The sequence below is a fragment of the Falco cherrug genome, chromosome 18 (assembly GCF_023634085.1).
Source record: "Falco cherrug isolate bFalChe1 chromosome 18, bFalChe1.pri, whole genome shotgun sequence".
NCBI classification, from domain to species: Eukaryota; Metazoa; Chordata; class Aves; order Falconiformes; family Falconidae; genus Falco; species Falco cherrug.
Window position 1 is genome coordinate 1,731,114 of NC_073714.1, and position 6,000 is coordinate 1,737,113.

At 57.2% G+C, this 6,000-nt stretch overlaps 1 protein-coding gene across 1 annotated transcript in view; it reads right to left on the bottom strand.

Annotated features, from left to right (window-relative positions):
- Window positions 1-1,131, bottom strand: part of TACC1 (transforming acidic coiled-coil containing protein 1) — a 38,669-nt gene extending 37,538 nt beyond the window's left edge. The window contains exon 1 of the mRNA XM_055696084.1: window positions 974-1,131. The gene's annotated coding sequence lies outside the window, so the exon portion shown is untranslated. The remainder of the gene's footprint in view (window positions 1-973) is intronic.
- Window positions 1,132-6,000: the final 4,869 nt, after the last annotated feature.

Genomic DNA, 6,000 nt, shown 5'->3' on the forward strand with positions numbered 1-6,000 from the left:
GAGCTCGGCTCAGGTGGGGCTCCCACACCCCCTGCCCATACGGCACCCCGAGGAGCACTGGAGCTGACTGGCGGGGTGACTGCTGTCTGCAAGGAGGCAGATGGTAATAATTACCCTTACGCTAATTCCATGGAAATTTCCATGTGTCTGGGAAAGAGGCACGCCAAGCTCTTGCTGCTGCCCGGGGCAGAGGTTCACTGTTGTTTCCGGGGACTGTGACTAAGAGCTGGGTCTGTCACATGGATGGTGTTTAAATGCCTCCTTGGAGCCTCCCATCTAAATTCCACCAGCTCCAAACCTGCCCGGAGCCAGCACCGCTGGGCTGCAAGGTGGCTGGAGGGGAGTGCCCGGAGCACCTTGCCTCTGTGGTGGGCTCCCCAGCACCCCAACCCGCACCCACCCACACCGGCAGAACGGCAGCAAACCACCTTGGATGGAGGATGCTGTGCTTGAGCCCTTCGCCACCTGTGGCTTGCTCAGAGCACCGATGGCATCTCCCCTTCCAGCTTCCCAAGAGGGTCCTGAAGGAGGGCAGCCCCTGGCCCAGCTGGGCAGGCAGAGCGGAGCTGCATGCCAGCACACAGCATCACATCACGCCCTGGCAGCTCCTCCTTGGCAACACAAACAGAGCCACGACATGGACCTGGGTGGCAGATAGCATCGCAGCCCGGCGTGAAGGCTCTGGCAGGGAGCCCAGTGTGCCCACGCAGCCCTGGCCGGCTGGCAGGTGCCGGTGCCCTGCTCTGCCTTGGGAAAGCACCGCTAGACTGAGCTCTCTGACAGGGCAAAGTGGGGAGAAGGTTGTGCTATTCAAAGGTGTCTTCCAAGGTCTGCCGTCGCAGGAGGGCTGATGGGAGCTGGATGCCAGCTCCGCACCCCAGGGTGGCTGAGGAGCTCTCAATCCCTGCTCTCCTCCTCCCTCCAGCCTGATGCATGCAAGTGCCCCAGCCCTCGGCTCCCTTCTCCTTCCTACCTTTGCAGCCGCAGACCTGTTCCGGGCTCAGTCACTCTGCTACCTGTCCCAGGGCTCCTTCAAAAGCTGCCTGCGCGAGCAGCTGCCTGGAAAAGCAGCAGGGAGGAAGGAAGGGGATGGACAGCGTGGGGAGGGCCAGGCAGCAGCGGGGTGTCTCAGAGCACCCTGCAGCCCGGGGGAAAGGAAGGAGGATGTTTTGTAATATTTGGCGAGCGCTTCCACGGGCAGAGAGAGGAAACTGGTGGGGCAGACGGTGCTGGGTGAGCCATCCACGCATGCCACTGCTGCGCCAGTACCAGAGCCTCTCGGGTGAACGCCTGGATCTCGTGCTGTCTCCTGTCGGGGCCCCACTGGTGTCATGCTGTAAAAATGTGCTCTTGGCTGGAATTTGGCAGCCTGGCCTCTGATGGGGAGGGAACATCTCTGCTTACAGAGGGAGCGCGCGGGGAGCTGCGGCCTCGGGGCTGCAGAGAGAGGAGATGGGGAGCTGCTCCTGAGCTCCAGCAAGGCTGGGGAAGGAGGGCTGGGAGTGGTGGACGTGCCTGTGGATTGATACCCAGGGAGGTTGCTTTCCCCTGGCTGCCCCGCGAGGGCAAGACGTGTGGACAGGGACAAATGGAGCCACTGCGCTTCCCAGAGAGGCTGAACAGGAGGCAGCATCGCCCAGCACACAAGGTACGCGTCTGGGGCGGTGCTGGGACAGCCAGGAGCTTTAGCTGGATAGCAAGGGACAAGTTTTGAGCAGAGGAGAACTTTTCCTTTGCAGTTTCAAAAGCTTTGTTTTGGGTTCCGCCCCAGCAATGCGTTTTCACAGCTGAAGGCACAGAGGTCACTGCTCTGGTAAGCATCCCTGCATCCCACGGCCCCTCCTCTCCAGCCAGCTCCTGTTGTCCCCTCTGAAGCAGCCCCCCGCCCCACCCCATTTCCTGGAGCCCTGAGGGCATCACCCCCCTCCCAGTTTGCCCAAACTGCAGTCTGGTCCCCAAACGTCACACCGGACAGGACCAAGCCCACCACAGACACAGAAATTAGCTCAAGCATTTCAACAAAACAAAGCCCTGGCCTCACCCCAAAGGGTTTGTGTGAGAAGTGCCAACCTGGCTTTGCTGTGGACCCATGGGCTGGATGCGGCCCCAGCCCCCGGCCCACGGTCAGTTCCTGCAGAGGGAGCGCAAGGAGCAGGAATGAGCGACGGGCCGTGCCGCAGCCATTTCGTCCTCGGGAAAGCGTCAGGCAGGGGTGTTGCTGCCCAAAGGGAGGAGAAAACTGCTCAGACAGGGAACTTCCCCTTGCAAACAAATTCTGCAGTCTGCATTCCCACCTCCTGCAAAAACCAAAAAGCAACAGGAGGACGGTGACTGGGAAGGATGCTGCTGTGCCTTGCACGGAGGTTCACGCCTGGGCGAGCAGGGTGGGGGGTGATGGCCCAGGAGCCCCCATCACCATCGCCTTCTCTAGGAGCTTCCTGTCTGTGCACCCTCAGACGCCTGAGCACCCTTCCCTGTCACCCATCACTCCCTCCAGCCAGACGAGCAGAGTGCAGATACCTCGGGAAGGACTAGAGGTTCCGCTCCACCTTGCTTGGATGGTCCTATCTGCTCCGGAGCCCATGCTGAGCCAGACTGGGCTCTGTGAGCGGGCAGCCCCCACACACAGCCCCTGCCAGCCCCCAGGCTGTGGCAGCCGCATGGACCCTGCCGTCTGCCCGGGCTTTGGGGCAGGAGGGGGCTCCGAGCTCCCCGGAGCTTGCTTCGGCACAGGCCAGTGGCGCTCGCCCAGTTGTCTCATCGCTGGCCCGAGTCCAGCCTCAAACTCCCATCTCCCAACTTGCTCTTTCTCTTCAGCTGAAACTTCCTGTTAGTTATCATTTCAATTCTTTACCTCTTCAGTAGTGCAGAAAATTGGCACTTAATTTGCCCTCTGAGGCTGCATGGTGGCAGCTTAATTGACCCTCATTGCATCACCCTGGCCACGACTCGGTCAGTGAGCTCAGCCTTGTGCCACGTTAATTTCCCATCCACGCTTTGTTTATCCGCCCTTTTCAAGGACACTGCCCGCATTCAGCTCCAGGCAAAAGTCCTGAAGAAAAACCCGCTGCCATGGGGCAAGGGTGGCCCATGCCGCCCAGCAAGCCGCAGGGATCCCTCCTGGGTCTGCAGTCAGAGAAATCTGGTTCTTTGCACCTCTCCACCTTCCTTCCCGTCCCCAGGCCCACGCCTTCCTCAGCTGTTCAGCTGGTTGCTCCAAACCCAGCACATTTCAGAATCCCACCTTTTATATCGCATGTCGCTGAACGATGTGGCAAATCTGGGAGCTTCCCCAAGCATTGAAAATCAGTCAGAAACCTGAGCCTCCGGTTGCAGCCCTGACTTTGCCAGTTGTTTTCCAAGGGCTGGTCCCAAGCATCTGGCTTTGCATGAGCTGGAAGGATCATAGAGTGCATCAGTCAAAGCCAGAGCAGCGAGGACTGAGTGGCACACTGACCAGAAAGCTTATAATAAAAAGAGATTTATAGCCATCACCCAAACATAGTCTCAGCTTAGCTCCAGTTCCCTTATTGCATCATTTAGGGCAGAGATTGCTGCATGAGTACCTGAAATAATTGGTATTCAGAGCATAATAAAACTCCACGTGTGGTTCGCAATCCAGGCAGGACTGCATTATGGCAGATGTCTAGCAGGGGAATAAAATTTTCCAGGTGAATGAAGGAAGTGCACATAACTCTTGTTTCGGGGTATTTCTGAGCACTGCTGAAGAGGAGTGGGCTGCTCATCCACTCCTCCGTGGTGCAGCAGCAGCGAGAGCAGGAGACCGCTGCTGCCAAGGCTGCGCCCAGCTGTCTGCTCTGGCGTGGAGCCAGCCGAGCGCCCACGGGGCTCAGCAGGATCCTACTCACCCCACCACCGGGCTCATCAGGATCACACCAGCAGGTCCCAGTGGATCTCCCTGGTGTGCAGAGGAATGCGTTTGGATGTGGGTTCCCAGGGCAGGGCTAGAAGCAGCACCTTCAGCACTGTGCATCCTGGATGCTCTATCAAGGAGGAGGGCTTTCTTCCTATTTAATATATTACCACTCAATTTGTGTTGGACCATGGAGTCCTTCCAACACTCAGAATACAATGAGTTAGTATCTGCTGTGCTGGAGTTTGTATCCAGGCTGAAAACCCAGCCAGCTGGGAGCACCTTGGGACCAGGCTCAAGTACAAAGAACAATGGGAAGGCATGGTGAGGAGCGGGTGGAAAGGGAGCATCCAGCCCTCGGTGGCAGTGCTGCATCTGGGGCTGCTCAAAGCTCTCTGATTCTCCACCTAGAGAGGATCACAGCTTCCAGACCCTCCTTTTAACTCTGCATCTTGTCCCCTCACGCCCCTTCATTGCGTTTTCAGGCAGTGGGTTCTGCGTGCCAAATGGGATGCTGGAGAAGGCGCTGCTGCCTGGATGGGCTCCAGATGCAATGCAGCTAATCCATTTTTATAGCCGGGAGCAGGTGCCTCATGCATCACAAGCAGCTAGTCTAAAGGCCGCTCTTCATTTGGCCACAAACGCTGGAGAAGTCCAAGGGCACTGGCCATGACTCGATGTCCACCAGCTCCAGAAACACCCTTCAGGTTCCCTGTGGGGCCATGGTCCAACACGTGCCCCTGCACAGCTGCATCGCCCGATTCTCACCCATGCAGCAGGGAGCAGAGCAGGGGGGGCTCTGGGTGCCACTGCAGCATCAGCCATCGCACCCCGGCCGGGGACACAGGGCTGTAGGTGTGCTTGCACCTTGCTTGTGTCCTTCCAAGCTGCTACCTTTGGTACTGCAGCAACCGATCCTGGGGTGTGCAGCCTCCCACAGGCTTTAAAGCCTGACCTGCACGTGCATAAAACAAAGCATATAGGCATGGGGCTGCGCAGAAGCCCCTTTGTGCCCATACTTTCCCCCAAGTCCCATTCCCATGCTCACCTTCACAGCACAAACAGGGATGTGCAGGAGCAGAGAGCACCCATGTGTCCAGGGGCCACGAGCTCTGCAACATGCTGTGGAGAGTTGGCACCTGTGGGGAGGAAAAGACAAATATCTGCTGTTGGAGCCGGAGATAGGAAAGGCCAAAGGGTTTGTTTTCCATCCCCAGACTGCAGCAATGCGGTGAGTGGAACCCAGTCAGGAAACCCTGTCCAAACCCACAGCTCCTGAGGCTGCTCTGGGCAAACAACAAATGCCTCAGAAGGGACCTCTGTCCCTGCCTGCCTCATTTCCCACTCTGGGAGGGAGAAGGGACCCATTGCCAGGGCTTCAGCACTGCCTCCCCCTGCCCAGGGAGCTGTGGCTGTGCCAGGACTGACATGCAGCCCCAGCACTTGCCACGTTGACAACCCCATCCCCAAAGTGGCAAGAAGCGCCTGGCTCCCCGAAGAAGCTGCAGCTACAAGTCCTCTATTCTCTGCTGAAGGCAGCAGGTCCACGGGGGCTTGGGGAGACCCCAGGAAAGGGGTGTGTAGGGCCCTGGCAGCAGGGAGCTTCACCACAGCCAGCTACCGGCACGCCTGGATGCGATAGCCCTGCTGAGACAAAGAGCCATTGCTGGATTCAGCTGCCCTGGGTATTTTTTTCCCTCTTCGATGAATCACCTGCTAAAAATATTATAAATTGAGTCGCTGGCCAGACCTTTCACTTCTCTGGAAGCAAAAATATTTATTTTACTCAAGCAGTGCCTGTGTTTTAACAGAACTTTATGATCAATTTCTGAGGAATGTGCCATGCTGTATATTCAAATTACAACTTTTTTTGGCTCGCAGTGTAAATTTAAAATGTCTTGTTTAAGATGTAACTGTTGTGCTGCCAGAAAAATGCGGTTTCAGCTGTTTTCTGTGGGTTTTTTTTTCCCAAAGCACCAGTTTTGCCTGGCTGATGGTTATTGTCACTCCAGGTGTGCGCCTGTACCAGGGGTTGGTGGCACCAGCAGCTATCAAGGGGTGCAGGCTTGGCTTGCTTAGACTAGGAACTTTCACTTCCATGGGAAAAGCACCACTTAATTAACAGT